The 18,647-nt window shown below is 42.7% G+C and overlaps 1 long non-coding RNA gene across 5 annotated transcripts in view; it reads right to left on the bottom strand.

The window, feature by feature from the left end:
* The window catches only part of LOC105602850 (uncharacterized), a 58,651-nt gene extending 40,373 nt beyond the window's left edge, over positions 1–18,278 (bottom strand). For all 5 annotated transcript variants that reach the window (XR_009596858.1, XR_009596859.1, XR_009596856.1 and 2 more), the window contains exon 1: positions 18,059–18,278. This is a non-coding gene — a long non-coding RNA (uncharacterized LOC105602850). The remainder of the gene's footprint in view (positions 1–18,058) is intronic.
* Between the last annotated feature and the right edge of the window lie 369 nt (positions 18,279–18,647).

Below are 18,647 nucleotides of genomic sequence, written 5' to 3' on the forward strand. Positions count from 1 at the left end.
CACTGAGTAAGTGGCTCCATCTGCAAGCTGCCCACCCCTGGAGAGAGATCGGGCCTTGCAGTCACCATCCGTGAATGCGCTGCCTCATCAGCCAAAGGTAAATATTTTCCAGAAGCAAGATGATTCTAGAGAGATCCGGAAAGGCAGTCAAGTCCGCCCAGAGGTCCTCCACAGCCTTTTTCTGAGTCTTTTCCAAGCTTTCCTGTCCCTTTTCTCTGCTCTCAATTAAAAACAGCAAAGGAGACACAGATGTTAAAAGAACAGACTTTTGGGCTCAGTGGGGGAAGGAGAGGGTGGGTTGATTTGTGAGAAGGGCATTGAAACATACACATTACCATATGTAAAACAGATAACCAGTGTGAGTTTGATGCATGATGCAGGGCACCCAAAGCTGGTGCTCTGTGACAACTTAGAGGGATGGGGTGGGGAGGGAGATAGGAGGGGGTTCAAGGTGGAGGGGACACGCACCTATGGCCGATTCACGCTGATGTATGGGAAAAGCGATCACAATATTGTGAAGTAATTATTCTCCAATTTAAAAAAATAAATAAGTTAAAAAGAAACTTTTTAAAAAGTCATTTGAATTATAAAGGAAGATAAAAGCCTACAGGGACTTCCCTGGTGGTTCAGGGAAGACTGACTAGACTCCCTATGCAGGGTCATGGGTTTGATTCCTGGTTGGGAAACTGAGATCCCATATGCCTGCACAGCATGGCCAATAAATAAATAAAATTTAAAAAGCAGAGATTTTCAGAATGGATTTTTTAAAAAGTCTAGTGGTTCCTTCATCTAATCTTGACTAGGGCACTTCCCTAAAGGGTATCAGAGTTTTTACACATGATCTTTACCTGAGGGGTAAAACCTACAGCAGACTGACTGACCAAACGTGTCTGCAAAGATACATTCACATTATCTGCTTTATGTGTTTTTTTTTTAATTTTATTGAAGTGTAGTTGATTTACAATGTTGCACTAATTTCTGCTGTACAGCAAAGTAATTAGCTATACATATATATATATATTTGTATTTTTCCATTATTATTTGTCACAGGATATTGAATATAGTTCTCTGTGCTCTACAGTAGGACCTTGTTGTTTATACACTATATATGATAGTTTGCATCTGCTGTTCCTGCTGCTGCTAAGTCGCTTCAGTCATGTCCGACCCTGTGTGACCCTATAGACGGCAGCCCACCAGGCTCCACAGTCCCTGGGATTCTCCAGGCAAGAACACTGGAGTGGGTTGCCATTGCCTTCTCCAATGCATGAAAGTGAAAAGTGAAAGTGAAGTCGCTCAGTCGTGTCTGACTCCTAGTGACCTCATGGACTGCAGCCTACAAGGCTCCTCTGTCCATGGGATTTTCCAGGCAAGAGTACTGGAGTGGGGTGCCACTGCCTTCTCCGAGTTTTCATCTGCTAACCCTCAAATCCCAATACATCCCTTCCTCACCTCCCCTCCCTCTTAGCAATCACTACTGCGATTCCCTGGTGGCTCAGCGATAAAGAATCTGCCTGCAACATAGGAGACATAAGAGATGCAGGTACGACCCCTGGGTCAGGAAGATCCCCGGGAGAAGGGCATGGCAACCCACTCCAGTAGTCTTGCCTGGGAAACCCCAGGGACCGAGGAGCCTGGCACACTACAGTCCACGGGGTCGCAGAGTCACACATCGGAAATGACTGGGCACACAGGCAGTCTAGGGTCTATGTCTCATTCACGTTACCTTAACGTGACACTAACAGTCTCACTATCCCAAGGTGAGGCCCACAGTCCCTCCCTTAGACCAGAACTGCAGCCTCAATAGAAGTTACACTGAGTGACTGTTGAGGCTTCACCATAAATGACCCACTTCATCTTTCAAAGGAGCAAAAGTTCAACAGTGTTATCTGGATTCTTGATCTCCTAATAAATTTGAATAAAAATTAATTCCCCAAATGGACTCACAGACATAGAGAAGAGATTTGTGGCTGCCAGCGCAGGGACAGGGGGAGGGGGAGGGTGGGAAAGGAGGAAAGGATTAGGAGTTTGGGGTCAGCAGATACAAACTATTATCTACAGAATGGAGAAACAACAAGATCATACTGTAGAGCACAGGGGACAATATTTAATATCTGATGATAAAATACGATAAAGGGTCAAAAATATTAGAGGTGTTGGCAGAACCTTCAAAAATTTGTCATGCCCCATTCTTGCCACAGCAACAGCCAGGATTCTATTACTGGCTGACAAACAGCAGTTTCTCTCTGGATTTGCTTAGCTGGGTCTATTTTTCCAATCCACCTTAAGAAACCACCCATCCTCAAAGGGGTTCCCAAAACCCTCTGAATTGAACATTTTAGAGTTGGTTTTCCCCTTCTTTTGCATTTTGCTGTCTTCCATCTGCCCTCTGGGATGAATTATTTTGTATTTCTATATTTTTGAGTGTGTGCTAGGAAATGACATAGCATATAAGTCCTGTTATGTGGCCATCACAGTAGCAAGTTTACTGAAGATGCTTGCCGGTAGTCCTATGCTGAGGTAACACCTGGATGTGGTTGTCTTGTTTTGAGCATCTTAGAAGTGGGGCTGATTAGTCCGCAGTATCCAGACAGTGTAAACCAATGTGTGCTGCTCATTTTAATTTATGCAAAAGCATAAAGGATCAAAGTTCCCCAAGTTTATACTGGAAACCAACAGCCATAGAGCAGCGGACTCTCATGGGGTGACAGTCTCAAACAAAAATGGCCAAAGGAATGTTGGGAAACAGACCTGCAAGATCTTGTGTATTGAGAGTTCATCAAAGGCAATTTTCAAAGATAAGAACCTATTTGTTGTCCTAATAAATAGAAATTAACCACATTACCGAATGTGACACTTTATTGTTCATGATCATTGTGAAGATCTGTATCTGCAGGCTCAGTGGGAATTTGGAAGGTGAAGGTGTCCATCCCTATCAAGAAAGCCAGGGTATGACATATCTGGTATCCACTCCACTCCTCCACTCAGTGCAGACACTGCTAATCAATCACAGCACCCAGTATCCACTCCACACCCGCACTCAAGGCAGACACTGCTAATCAACCCCAGCACAGGATGGCACTCTTTCCATCAGGGGCCAGATTTGTCTTCAGAATTCTTCTCACCACAATGCTCCTGAGTGCAACCAATTAGCCTATGAAACAAAAACCTGTTTTTCATCCTCAAATCAGAAATGTGGCTAAATATCCAATCTGGAGTATTATTCAACAGTTTTAAACATATGAGGAAGCACTACTCCACTGACTCGGAAAGTCGGCCAAGATATCCTGCAGTACACAAACCAATACAAACAGCACACACAACACACACAAGGAGACTCATCCAAGTCTGAAGACAAACAAGCAGGTGCCAATCTCTCTCCTTTCGTTGCAAGCCCTGGCCCATGTCACAACGTGGGAGGCAGGTCGGGGAAGAACTCACACACGTGCAGCCAGACATCAGATCTGTCTAATTAGCTGCCTAAGAGCTAGAAAGTGATATTTGGAGGATGCTGCAGGGAGCAAGCTAACACACATTTAAACAGAAGCCTTTGGAGGGGATGTCTGGAGACAGATAAAAGACTGAGCTGTCATCGCTGGTCTTAATTGGCAGATCACAGTTCTGACAAATGTGCTGAAGATAACCATTCAGTGCACTGGTCCTGTGGCGGGGGGGGGTGGGGGGGGGCGGTGGGGAGGGTGACTTCATTAACTATGGATCCCAAGATTCTCTCGACAACGGACCACTTTCAGTCAGAAAGATGATTGCTCCTCCTTGGTTACTGGCCTCCTTTTCCTGTAACTTTCTGCCACTCTATTTAAAAAAAAAAAAAAAAAAAACTTGGATTGATTTCCATCTTGACAGCTGTCTTTGGCGTTCTCTTTTTAGGCTGACCCTATTTCGCAGAAAAAGATGTTTCTCTTTTCATTCCTACCCCTTCAATGTGATCTGCTTAAAGTACTGTGTTACTTCATCCAAGGTGAGCTCAGAAACAAAATCATCCCTCCACTTTTGGGCCATTGTGGAGTATTTTCAAATTTTCAAGGATCCAGCCCCCATCTACACTGGAGTAAAGAGTTATTTATCCAAACTTTTCAGTCCCCATCAATCAATGAGAGCAAATTACTGCTATATTCACTTTAAAAGGAATCAAAAGTCCAGAATGCCCATGTGATTATGTTTGAATTTCCACTCAGTGCTTATTAGCTGATCAATATTAACTCAAACTAAGGAAATTTAAGACACGCCCCCCAATAAATCTTGCCCCAAAAAGGAAAAAAATAAATTCAGATCCTAGTAGAAAAAATATATATGGATTTTACATAGAAAGATAAATCGAGTGGAGTTAAGAGTTACTTATTTTAGCTAAATACTTTTCCAGAATTCTTCTCAGAAGGCAAGAGAACAGATTAAATAGGAAAGAATATGTACCATAAATCAGAATAATTACATTATTTTACTACCTTGTTGGCTCAGTTTTCTCCTGACAAGATGTTTAAATTAAGAGGAGATGCTTTTTCACATTTAAAACATTTTATAATACACTCAGCCACTTCTAAATCATAGTAAAATATATATCATTCTATAAAGAAGGATAGCAACTCAGGTTGAATTCTAAGCTCATTGGGCAGTCAGCAATTCAGACCATTAGGACATAAATTATCATTTGTGTGTGGATGAAGAAAGATCAGTTCTGGTGAAGAAGATAGTAAATCTGAATTAGAATAGTGGCTTCTTGAGTCTCATTGTAAGCAGAAGCCTCTTCTGAAATATACTCATCTCTCCACATATGGTAAGTTCCCCTCCATCAACAAGTATTAATTTGGGTGAAGAGGAAGATTAAACTTTATTACGTTCCAGATGAATCCTTTCCAAGTCCTAAAACAGTGCATGTAATTAGATTGAATTCTCAGATATTTTCTAATCAACTTGGGGATATTTGTGAGAAAAATCAAGCTTTAAACAGCAGGAGATGCTAAGAAGTAGGTTTCAACTGGCATCCGGACCTGTCCATTAAGCTCTCAATTTTTATAACTATTTTCCAACATTATTCCTTTTATTTCCTTTTACTTGTTGTTAGAAAGCTAAATAGGCTCATATTATCATATTTTAAAACTCCATTTTTATTACCACTCTCTCCAAATCTTAACCCAAATGGATTGCCGTTGACATATAAGACAGGCAGATAAATGAAATTTTTACATTATCAGTCTAAAAACCATAGTTCCATCCATTTGCAGCAATTTTATACTCAAGTTTTATGAAAGCAGTATTGGATAAAGTTTAATTAATGATTAACTATTAAATTAATAAATGCAAATGACATTACAATGCTTTGTAGACCTTTAACTCCAACAATCTGCTTGGCACCAAAAGGAAAAAAAAATCAATTTCTTTTCTTTTCATCATCACAAAGGAAGGTCCTGGGAGAATTAAGATTATTTCTTCAGTCTTTCTTCTTGGTCCAACATCTATTTAAAAACTATGGACTTCTGGCAGTTGGAACTAATTAAAAGAACTAATGTTTAACAGACATAGAAAACAAACTTACAGTTAACAAAGGGGAAAGGGGGGAGAGGGATAGATTGGGAGTTTGAGATTAACAGATACACACTACTACATATAAAATAGATTTTTTTAAAAAGACCTGACGTATAGCACATGGAGCTATACTCAATAGCTTGTAATAACTATAATGGAAAATAATCTGGAAAACAATAGCTATATACACGTGTATGGCAGAATCACTTTGCTGTACATCTGAAACTAACATTGTAAGTCAACTATATTTATAAACAAAGAATTCACATTTATGAATTGCAAGCTATGGATCAAATACTGTGCTGGGTATTCTATATACTTATTTAATGAACCTTTCCTCCGTACATATTAGATAGGTAGGGAAGACATCTCTAAGCTTCCTTATACGCCTCTATCCTTTTGCTTACAACACTGTGATGGACTGCATCCTTATCCTCAGTCTCCATATCTGGGAGTTCCCTGGTGATCCAGTGGCTAAGACTCCACACACCCAGTGCAGGGGGCCCAGGTTCGATCCCTGGTCAGGGAACCAAGATCCCATGTGCAGCAACTAAAATGAACCTGCATGCTACAAGAAAGAGTGAAGATACCACATTATGCGACGTAAGATCCACACGCTTCAATGAAGATCCAAGATACCATGTGCCGCAACTAAGACCTCAGTTCAGTTCAGTCCAGTTCAGTGCAGTCGCTCAGTCATGTCCAACTCTTTGCAACCCCATAAATCGCAGCATCCCAGGCCTCCCTGTCCATCACCAACTCCTGGAGTTTATTTAAACTCATGTCCATCAAGTCAGTGATGCCATCCAGCCATCTCATCCTCTGTCGTCCCCTTCTCCTCCTGCCCCCAATCCCTCCCAGCATCAGAGTCTTTTCCAATGAGTCAACTCTTCACATGAGGTGGCCGAAGTACTGGAGTTTCAGCTTCAGCATCATTCCCTCCAAAGAAATCCCAGGGCTGATCTCCTTCAGAACGGACTGGTTGGATCTCCTTGCAGTCCAAGGGACTCTCAAGAGTCTTCTCCAACACCACAGTTCAAAACCATCAATTCTCCGGCGCTCAGCTTTCTTCACAGTCCAATTCTCACATCCATACATGACCACTGGAAAACCATAACCTTGACTAGATGGACTTTGGTGGCAAAGTACTGTCTCTGCTTTTCAATATTCTATCTAGGTTGGTCATAACTTCTCTTCCAAGGAGTAAATGTCTTTTAATTTCATGGCTGCAATCACCATTTGCAGTGATTTTGGAGCCCAAAACCAAATAAATAAATGAATATTTAAAAATTAAATAAATAAAATGATCAAATAAGACATTTCTGAAAGAAAAGGCTAAATCTGAATTTTAATTATCTAGAAAGACAGTCTGCTATGACTTATTCATTCTATGTTGCTAGAGGGAGTTGTTTTATGATTAACTCTCTTTTCCATTAAAACAAAAGTATTAGTTTGTAGAGGGATCATTAGGCTAGTCATTTAATACGTTTGATTCACATAACAAATAAATGTGTTAGGTCCTATTCCCTTCAGTTAATCCATGAAAATATTACATTTGCTTAAGTTAATTAAGCTTGTTTAATTTTTGCTGCATTTTAATGAGTTCATTTATAAGAAAATAAACTTAAGAGGACAGTGTATATTTCCTGGATCAAAATAAGAAAAACAAAAGGGTTCCAAATTAGAATCCACAGATAACACTCAGAAAATTCTGTTTAAATTCAGCATCTTTTTATTTTTAAAGTGCCTGGTATTTCAACTGATTCCAAGGACTGTTGTTCAGTTGTTGTGTCCAACTCTTTGCAACCCCATGGACTGCAGCACACCAGGCTTCCCTGTTCTTCACTGTCTCCCAGAGTTCACTCAAACTCATGTCCATTGAGTCAGTGATGCTATCTAACCATTTTATCCTCTGCTGCCTGCTTCTCCTTTTGCCCTCAATCTTTCCCAGCATCAGGGTCTTTTCCAGAGTTGGCTGTTCACATCAGATAGCCAAAGTAGGATCCAGATTAGTGATTCACAGGTCATATCTTCCAAAGCCATGAAATGATGCTTTAAGTCACCACTGCCTATTCCTCCTTTTCCACTTTCAATCATGATTTATCAGCCTTTGGGTAGGAAAAACTATTCAAGGTGTTTCTTAATGCCCTTCTTCTCATGAAAGAGAGGAGGTTCATAATCCCATGAAACCTAGATGCCTTCTGCCAGTGTCTACTAGGCTGTTGTTTAATCTCAGCTCAGCAGAGATCAAGATGACAGTAAAACTCCCTGATGTCACATTATGGCATGTAATAATGTAATAAAGTCTACCTATAATGCTTAGCATATCAGAAGGACTTTATTTTTACAAAGCTCAAGCAGGTCTTTGTCCATGAGTGTGTGTGTGCTCAGTCATGTCAGACTCTTTGTGACCCCATGGACAGTAGCCCACAAAACTCCTCTATCCATGGAAAAGATACTGGAGTGGGTTGCCATTTCCTCTTCCAGGGGATTCTCCCAATCCAGGGACTGAACCCACATCTCCTGCATCCCCTTTGTTGGCAGACAGATTGTTCACCACTGTGCCACTGAGATGACAGCCTAAAACAGTGATCCAACTGTTTTCCAGCTCATTCTCCAACTGCGAATAGAGCAAGAAGAGATAAAAATTGCCTTTGCATTATCCACCTGACTCAGCCACTGGCCAGTCCCTACAGCTCAACCTCGGCCACGAGGCCTGGTTGATTGTGATACTTTTGATTTGTTTAATCCACAAGTATGTACTGAGCACCAACTATACGCAACACACTTACCTAGACATGGATGATCCTTCAGGGAGGATGACTTCAGTGATCAGGAAGTTTTTTTGATTGTTTTTTTACAGTGAAACAGATAAACAATCAAATAAATATACAGCAGGTCGATGGTAATTAATGCCAAACAAAAAAGAAGCAAAATAAAGCAGGATAAGAGAATAGAGAGTGAAAACAAGTTGTTTTTTCTTAAATTTATTTTATTGAAGTGTAATTGATTTACAGTGTTGTGTTAATTTCTGCTATACAGCAAAGCTATCAGGTTATACATTCTTCTTCATATTCTTTTCCATTATGGTTTATCACAAGATATTGAGTATAGTTCACTGTACGATACAGTAGGATCTTACTGTTAATCCATTCTCTGTATAACTGTTTGCATCTGCTAACCCTAAAATCCCAGTCCTCCCCTCCCTCAACCCTCCCACAACCTCAGCAACCATAAGTCTGTTCTCTATCTGTGAGTTTGTTTCTGTTTCGTAGACAAGGTCATTTGTGTTGCATTTTAGATTCCACATATAAGTGATATTATACGGTATTTGTCTTTCTCTGACTTACTTCACTTAGTATGATAATCTCAAGGTCCATCCATGTTGCTGCAAATGACATGATTCCATTGTTTTTTATGACTAAGAGTTGTTATTTTCAATTGGGTATTCAAGGAGAGCTTTAACTGCAAAGGTGACAACCAAGGATGAGTACGATGAGAATTGATAATAACTGTAGGGGTCCTTTGTTGGTGTTATATTCACCATGTGGCATGTATCAACAAACTTATAATCCTGCAAAGCAGATTCTGTTATTACCTCCTGTTTTAAGGCAAATGCAAAAGTTACATTGTCTTTTGCACAAGGTCACCCCCATTAGTAACTGGTTGTCGTGTTGCCAAAGCATTTTATTTTTGAATCATGAATTAAAAGGAGCAGCACATTTACTGGGCTCTAGGATATGAACTGCTGGCAACCTTACTCTGACTTTCTTGTTGATTGTTCTGGAGTGGGCTGAGTTGAACTGGCCATCATCACTGATTGATGTATTTCTAGATAGCAGGTGGACCCATCATAGAATCATGCATTCCTTCATAGAGGCAATGACTTATCTGATCAACATGTGGAATATGTATTAGCTGCCTTACTCTAAGCATCTTTATCAATGTCGATTTTATCAATACTGCCTAGAAGTGCTGGGACATTACACCATCATACTGTTACTGACCAGGGTTCTTGGCCTTCCCCAATCAATAGGAATTGACTAGAGGCCAGACAAGAAATTCAGCCAAGGCTTTACTGGGGGTCCCTGCTATACAGCGGGGAGCCAGAACAAGTAACAGGTTCCCTTGCTTGCTCACTTCCTGAGGGTGGACTAGCTTGTTCCTTACACTGGGTGAGGGTAGGGGTATGTCCAGAGGAGAGCATGGCAACCCATTCCAGTATTCTTATCTGGAAAATCCCCATGGACAGAGGAGCCTGGCAGGCTGCAGTCCATGGGGTCGCAAAGAGTCAGACACGACGAGCAACTAAGCACAGAAGAGCACAGGGGTGTGTCCATGGGTCTGGCCAGAGGGATGGCTTAGGTGGTTTGCCCTCCCCTTAGGTGGTGTTGAGCGCAGGGGGCATGCTCTGTACAAATCTTGCTTTTGCTCCAGGCTCTTCAAAATGGCAGTTGTGTTTATGGTTTTGGGGGTTTGGGGGGGATTTTTTTTTTTGTCTCTTTGTATATTTCATTCAGAATTTCCCCCAACTGCACATCCACACAGTTATTTTTAGTCTCATGCTGTTTCTTTGTATTTTGTTGCTGGAGGAAAGGAGTGTCCAGCTACAAGCAAAAGGTCCCAGGTCCCAGCCTATCACAACCCCTTGCTATAAATACTAGATGAATGACCATTTTAAATTTGACATACTTCCTGGGCAATTGCTGGTAACTGGGAAGGAATCAGGATACATGGATGTGTGAGGTTTGAGCAGCAGCGTTTTCTTCTTCCTCTATGCTATAGAGACTGCTTGCTTAGTCGCTCAGTCCTATTCTACTCTTTGCGACCATTTGAATTGTAGCCTACCAGGCTCCTCTGTCCATGGAATTTTGGGGGCACAAATATTGGAGTATTTCCTCCTCCAGGGGATATTTCCAACCAGGGATGGAACACCTGTCTCCCGTGTCTCCTGCATTGTAGGCAGATTCTTTACCTCTATGCTTTAGTGTCTGCTGGCTAATCACATTAGAAAACTGGCCAGGAAGGAGGTATGTGCTAGATTGGGAATGGTGAAAACAAATTGCAAAAATCTAGGAAGGAGTCATAAGCAATTTAATTAATTAGACACATTCAATTCATTAGGAAATTGTCTGAATGAAAGCTTAGTCTAGGTAAGGACAATTAAATCCAACCCACGACAATGGAGAAAACATGATGCCAAAGATGGAACACAGTTTTGAAATTTCTGCAAGAGGAGAAATGGCTGAAATATATAATTGAAGATATTTTAAGACATCAATAAGTTTCCATCTCAAGGCTCCCTGGGCCATTCTGTCTGCCTGGAATGTTCCCACTCCAAACTTTCCATTCCTCACTTCCCTGGTGGCTCAATGGTAAATAATCCATGCGCAATGTAGGAGACTTGGATTCGATCCCTGGGTTGGAAAGATCCCCTGGAGAAGGAAATGGCAACCCACGCCAGTATTCTTGCCTGGGAAATCCCATAGACAGAGAAGGGGGGTCCATGGGGTCGCAAAAGAGTCAGACACAACTTGAGCGACTAAACAACAATGATTTATAATTCAAATTGCCACTCAAATGTTACCACTCTCAGAGGAACTTTCTTGATCCTCCTCCCAAAGTCACAACCCCCACCTCAATTATATCTTCTGATTGTATTTGCATCAAATTAACCTTTGCTTAATTATTCATTTATTCATTCAGCTATGTGTTTTTTGTCTTTGCTGCTAGAATGTAAGCTCCAAGAAATTAAGAATCTAGTCTACCCACATGGGCTGCTCTTTTCCTAATGCCTAGAAAACCACTTGTTCTAGGAGTTACCCAATAACGGAATGTCTCACTTACTTTATAAGTGAACAAGTTGGAGAAAAGGAATGTTAAATATCTGTCTAAGGTCGTGTTGTAATTGTTGTTGTTTAGTTGTTTGTTTAGTTGTTAAGTCATGTCTGACTCTTTATGACCCCATGGACTATAGCCCCCGAGGCGGCCCTGTCCACGGGATTTTTCAGGCAAGAATAGTAGAGTGCTTTGCCATTCCCTTCTCCGGGGGATCTTCCCAACCCAGGGATCAAACCTGCATCGCCTGCATTGCAGGCAGATTTTTTACCACTGCACCCTTGGGAAACTCCATGTTATAATAGGGAAGAACAAATTTGACTCCATAGTAGATCTATTTCTTTTACTTTCACCTTTGTATTTTATTGCTTTTGTTATAAGTTAAGAATGTTGCCTAGAGCCTGAAATACATCGGATCCTCAAGGCTCTGACCTTAAAGGTATAGCACTTTTCCTTTCATACAGAGATAAAAAGTTGCAGAATGGAGAATAATATTACTGTTGGAGGTTTACAGGAGCATCATCACCTGACCTACATAGACAACTGCAAGAACAAAAGATCCCTACACCAAGCAGTTTGCAGCAACCAACCACGCCCCTCCTTTATCCTGCCTTTAAAATGCTCTGCTAAAACCTTTCAGGGAATTTGGGGTTTGGGGGGCATAGAACTACCACGTGTCTCTTTGCATGGCAATACAATAATATTTCTCTGTTCCAAACTCCAATGTTTTGGTAGTATTTGGTAACACTATTGATACCCAGAGGCAGAGTTCAGTCTCAAATGTTAAGACCCTTGACTATTGGTGGATTCAGCTTTCCAGACTCCTGGTGAAAAAATTCCTAATACATGGATGTTTCATGGTGGATATTAAAACGAACACTGATGCTTTGGAGACACATGATTTTTTTTTTTTTTTTTTTTTGCTTTCTTTTGTTTGCACAATCATGTCTTGTCACCCAGGAAAGCTGAGCATGGAAACTTTTCTGAAACACACACATTTCACCTCCAGAAGGAAATCAGATGTTTTTCTTCCACCGATGACATGAGCAATTTAGAAAATAATCTGCAGCATGAAGGCATTTCACAGTAACGCCAATAAGATTGAACAAATCTCATTAATATAAGATATACTTACTTGGAAATCATCCCAATTCTATTACACAAGGAAACTATTGTAATTAAGTCACAGTGTGTTTCTGTTATTTAGGAAAATAAGCAATTACACTCTGCATCCTTGAGAGCTACTGCTAATCGGGTTTCACTGAGCTTATACTTCTGCAGTGTTGCCTGCAACGAAATCTGATCATCTGATATCAAGGACCCAGCTCAGGGCAATGGACTGCCTCATACAAAAGCTTTGTTAGTGCCTCAGCAACCCTGCCTGATCAACCGCAGGTCACACAGCAAGCTGACTGCTGGCACAGACTCACGGTGTCTTTGATTATGAAACACACAAGGATATTCATTCAGCAGACAGTGACTGAGGACATTCCAGGCCTGTGAGAAAAAATGGGCCACACTGTGGAGCTTGCTACATAACGGAACTATAAAGAACTGAGAGAGTTATGCAGATGACAACACCCTTATGGCAGAAAGTGAACAGGAACTAAAAAGCCTCTTGATGAAAGTGAAAGAGGAGAGTGAAAAAGTTGGCTTAAAGCTCAACATTCAGAAAACTAAGATCATGGTATCTGGTCCCATCATTTCATGGGAAATGGATGGGGAAACAGTGGAAACAGTGTCATACTTTATGTTTCTAGGCTCCAAAATCACTGCAGATGGTGACTGCAGCCATGAAATTAAGATGCTTACTCCTTGGAAGTAAAGTTATGACCAACCTAGACAGCATATTGGAAAGCAGAGACATTACTTTGTCAACAAAAGTCCATCTAGTCAAGGCTATGGTTTTTCCAGTGGTCATGTAGGGATGTGAGAGTTGGACTGTGAAGAAAGCTGAGCACTGAAGAATTGATGGTTTTGAACTGTGGTGTTGGAGAAGACTCTTGAGAGTCCCTTGGACTGCAAGGAGATCCAACCAATCCATTCTAAAGAAGATCAGTCCTGAGTGTTCTTTGGAAGGAATGATGCTAAAGCTGAAACTCCAGTACTTTGGCTACCTCATGAGAAGAGTTGACTCATTGGAAAAGACTCTGATGCTGGGAGGGATTGGGGACAGGAGGAGAAGGGGACGACAAAGGATGAGATGGCTGGATGGTATCGCCGACTCGATGGACGTGAGTCTGAGTGAACTCCGGGAGTTGGTGATGGACAGGGAGGCCTGGCGTACTGCAATTCACGGGGCCGCAAAGAGTTGGACACCACTGAGCGACTGAACTGAACTGAACTGAGCCGAGAGAGTTAACTTAGGCAGGGAGTCTAGAGCACTTTAAGGAGGAGGTGAACATTCTAGCTCATGCTTTCCTTAAGCCTTGTACAACAATTACCGGAGAACTGGCTTTTCTTTAGGTCCAGAGCTGGTAATTACACAGCCAGTGTCTTGCTCATGGAAATTCTTTTCTTGGGCTATATGTTACTGATTAAAAGTGTAACAAATCTTGTCTGGGAACCCATTTCTCAAGAGTTGTACCCCTGATTACACAACAACAGTATATCTTGCCCAGAGACATTGTAGAGACATTGCCTGGAACCCATTCTCCCTGGCTAATCTTGTGCTGAAGTTACCTCAGGAAGTATGCCTTGGGAAAGGGTTAGGTGAAACTCTTACAACCTTGAGGTATTGTTTTAACCTTTTCTCAGCAGCCAGTTCAGAAGTATACAATGACCTGCTTAATCTAGTGAGGATGGGTAATCTTTCTGCCCCTTTCTGATGTCTATGTCAGAAGCTTTCTCTGTCCCTTTATACTTTAAGAAAACTTTGCTACACGATCTGAGTAACAGATCCATCTTTGGTCTTAGAGTTAAATTTTCTCCTTCAGAGACCATGATTACCAGCACTGTTCACTCGATGTGTAAGCTATCAGAACCTTCAAATCAACTTAAAGATGCACCAATATCACAAAATAGGCTATTTGAGGGCTGAAAAGAATTTCACTCCAATATTCAAGGCATGCTTGCCCTTTGTGTGCCCTATCTGTAGTTACTGAAAAAGAAAAGTTTTGATTTATTCTGAGTATGTACTAACCTGGTTGAATGAAAACTTAGAGCTTCTAGGGTCTCACCTTCCCCCTACAAGGAAATACAAGAAAACCCTCAGAACGCCGAACAAAAGAAGATCCTAATAATATTATCTCAACGCTTTGATCCATGTGAATTTATTATGTGAGCTAACAAATTGCCCCGTGCATTAAGCCAGTTTCAATTGAGTTTCTCTCATTTGCAGTCTTAAATAATATATTAATAAAGCTAGAGAATAATGTGAGGTAATGCATAAATTGTTTCTAAAACATGTTGTATGTGGAGTAAAGGATAAAGTATTGAAGAGAAGGTAGAGATCAATGTGGGTGTATCAGTTAGCTGTGGCTAAATAACAAGTAACTCCAACAATTTGACATAAATAAGCATCTATGATCATGCTCCCTGGTCTTCATATTAGCTATAGCAGCTCTTCGGACTACAGATCTGTGCATCTTTGGGTCAGCTAAAGAAGCACATATACGTTGACCTGGTTTTTCACTTTTAGAAATATTCAGGTATATCCAAGGAAACAGGGACAACAATATTTCTATAAAGAATAACCCCACTGCCAAGCTCTCTGAATGTATCTAGTCCCCAAACAAGGAGCCTGTTAGTGTGACTCTCATTTCCTTTGGCTTGACATTAGCTGTTAGAACACTTTCAAATGTGCTCCTTTTACTAATCTCTTCTGTCCTCCTTTATAATCACGTGATTTTCAAATTCATTTACTCACACGGCCTCACAATGAGCATTCATTACAATACTATTTAAAATCAAGACTTTTTCTGCTTTTCTAACCCAAAGCACTGGGTTTTTGCACTGAAAAGCTTTTAAAATTCTTATCACAGTATTGCAGGCAGTTTGTAAGTTATATTCTATTAAAACGATTCTACCTAAGGTTGTCACAATTCAGAGATTACAGCTTCTGCAGGATGTTTTGTTAGGAATATATTCATATACTCACTTTGTCAGACACATCCCATGAGTCTACATTTAACATCTCATCTGATAGCATAATTCAACAGAAAGGATAAAATAAGCAATATTTATTAATATTATGCAATAGATATTATGGGAATATTAGATAGGCACACATTGGCATCCCAAAGCAAACATGCCTGTGTTTCTAGCAGCACAAGCAAGGCCAATGAGGAAAAGGGGAGGAAGAGTGTTGAGGGGAAGAGGCATAAAATGCGAAAACCTGGACTTGCTGGGTGGTCCAGTGGTTAAGAATCCACCTGCCAGTGCAGAAGACCAGTTTTGATTCCTGGTCTAGGAAGATCTCACATACCACTGCACAACTAAGCCAGTGCTCCCCAACTACTGGGCCCGCACTCTGGAGCCTGGGAGCCACAACTACTGAGCCCACACAGCACAACTTCTGAAGCCTGCACACGCTAGGGCTTGTGCTCTGCAACAAGAGAGGCCACGGCAATAAAAAGCCCATGCACCAGGACTAGAGAGTAGCCGCCACTCGCCGCAACTAGAGAAAGCCCTCTTGCAGCAACAAAGACCCAGGGCGATCAAAAATAGATAAGTAAATAAAAATTTTAAATATATACAGTTTAAAAAAATGTGAGCCCGTCTCCTAATTATGTAACTCTGGTTATATATTTACTTTTTCTCATGCAATCTTTCTTATTTCTTCTAAAAGGAATGCAAAATTCATTCTCACAGAAGTAATAAACACCATCTGAGTTGTTATCTGAGTTTGAAAACATTACTACTTGATGAAATAGTGTAAGAAAATATATGCCCTATGATCCAGATATCCACAGATAACACAGTTTTGTATCCAGACATAATTTTCTGAGGGTGTAGAGTTGGAAAATCACATTTGGACTTCTCAGGCCCAATATCTGGATCAGTAAGGCCACGGTGGCCACCTGGCAACCTCTTGCAAGTATCTTGGTTGGTCCCCAGTACCTTGCCAACTAGAACCCCTCTGCTAATTTCTAAGGATTCCCTGGTGACTCATCAGTAAAGAATCCACCTAGGACAAGGATTTGATCCCTGGGTTGGGAAGATCCCCTGGAGAAGGAAATGGCAACCCATTCCGGCATTCGTGCCTGGGAAATCCCATGGACAGAGGATCCTGGAGGTCTATATCGTGTCGCAAATAGCTGGACACAACTTAGTGACTGAAATTAGCAACTGAACAACAACGACGATGACGACGATCTTACTCCTTAAAAAAGATCTTCTAAAGCAGACAGACAAGACAAGAGAAGACAAGATTCGGTGGGGTCCGCAAAGATGCAGCCCTACTGAATAATTACACCAGAAAAGGAAGCTCCAGCCAATCTCACATGCCACCATTCACTTGCCACTCACAAATCCATTCATTAGGCAAGTATTCGCCAGCATTTCTTTGTGCTTTACATCATACAGCTCAAATATTTTAAGGACTGAAGAAGAAAAAGAAAATTTCAAGACTGTCACAACTACACAGCTTGGTTGTTGGAGCAGGAAAGCAGCCAGAGATGATGAATCAATGAATATGTGCCACTGTATTCTAACACTTGATCTACAAAACAGATGATGGACTGGATTTGGCCCCTGGCTGTAGTTTTCTGATTCCTGATCTAAGAAAAAGGAGGTTTTTGTACTTCTTACATAAAGACTCCTGAACAGAAAAGATGGTGATGAATAAAATCTGTATACAGATGGTGAACCGTGTCCTTTGTCCCCAAAGTGGAAAGGAGGAAGTAAAACACAGAATTAAAATGAGAGTCTTGGAAACTGAGTCAGATCAGCAATAGTTTATGAGCACTACAGATTCTGAACTCCACTTGGTTTGAAATGCAATTTTCCTTATGGGAAACACCAACAAATAATTCTTCAGGATACACAGGCCTTATTAGAGTCTTGAAGGTGAAGCCCCCCCACCCCCAGTCTCTCTACCCGAACCCCCCAAACTGCTTTTATCTCAATCTCAGGTGCCTCCGGGTGGTCCCATATTCCTGGCAAGAAACTAGCGCTGTAATCTTGCCTTCCTCCGTAGGCCAACATCGGCTCTTGGGACCCCAGAGTTGTGGAGAAGGGGGCCCAAAAACCTGGATTATCTAGGAGCGGTGGAGTAAGACCCCACAGTTGTAGGGATGGAGGTGATGAGAGTTCTCTTCAACTTCCGTGATGACAGGTTGACTGAACTAGGAGCAGGGCAGGGACCCCTCGTGTGAGGTAGTAAAGCAAGAAGTCAGGCCACGCCTACCCCAGGACCGCAGTTTGACTGACCGGGGAGCAGGAAGTTGAGAGACCATCCACAGAACTCTCTCCTTGGCCACGTCCTTTTATCGACACTGGGGCACCACCTTGAGATGCAAGAGCAGGCAAACTGGCCCCCAAAGCCCCAGGGCTCCAGAAAGGAGCCATCCATTCAGGGAGGAGGACACGCCCCTGCACTGGCGCCCCTGGGCGAACAGCCAGCTCGCCAGATCCCCCGCACAAACTCCAGGTTCAGGTTCCCTCCTCCCAGAAGCACCTGGAGGCCGGATGCTTCCCGAGCCGCCAGTATCAGCGCCACAGCCGCCCGCCCTCGCCTTACTTCTGCTCCTGCGTCTCCCGCCGCCTCCCGGAACACCAGGGCGTCACTAGCAGTCGAGTCACCGGCCGTGCTGCTTCTGCGATGTCCGCGCCCGGTCCAGGCCTCCTCCCGTCGGAAGACCAATTCCCGTACACCCAGACCCCTAGAGCGGTTGCGGGTGACCCCCAGCTCCCAGGAGCCGCCAGACTTCGCGCGCTCTGGACCAGACCGCCCCCGACACGCCCAGACACGCCCAGGCTCCGCCCCCACCCTGCCCACCCAGGCTCCGCCCCCACCCTGCCCACCCAGGCTCCGCCCCCACCCTGCCCACCCAGGCTCCGCCCCCACCCTGCCCACCCAGGCTCCGCCCCCACCCTGCCCACCCAGGCTCCGCCCCCACCCTGCCCACCCAGGCTCCGCCCCCACCCTGCCCACCCAGGCTCCGCCCCCACCCTGCCCACCCAGGCTCCGCCCCCACCCTGCCCACCCAGGCTCCGCCCCCACCCTGCCCACCCAGGCTCCGCCCCTACTTCGCTTGCCTCTCTGGTCGGTCCTGGTCGGTCCTGTCTCTAGTTCATTCCACCAGCGACTCCGCATCCTCACCACTTTC

The sequence above is a fragment of the Ovis aries genome, chromosome 17, assembly GCF_016772045.2.
Source record: "Ovis aries strain OAR_USU_Benz2616 breed Rambouillet chromosome 17, ARS-UI_Ramb_v3.0, whole genome shotgun sequence".
NCBI classification, from domain to species: domain Eukaryota; kingdom Metazoa; phylum Chordata; class Mammalia; order Artiodactyla; family Bovidae; genus Ovis; species Ovis aries.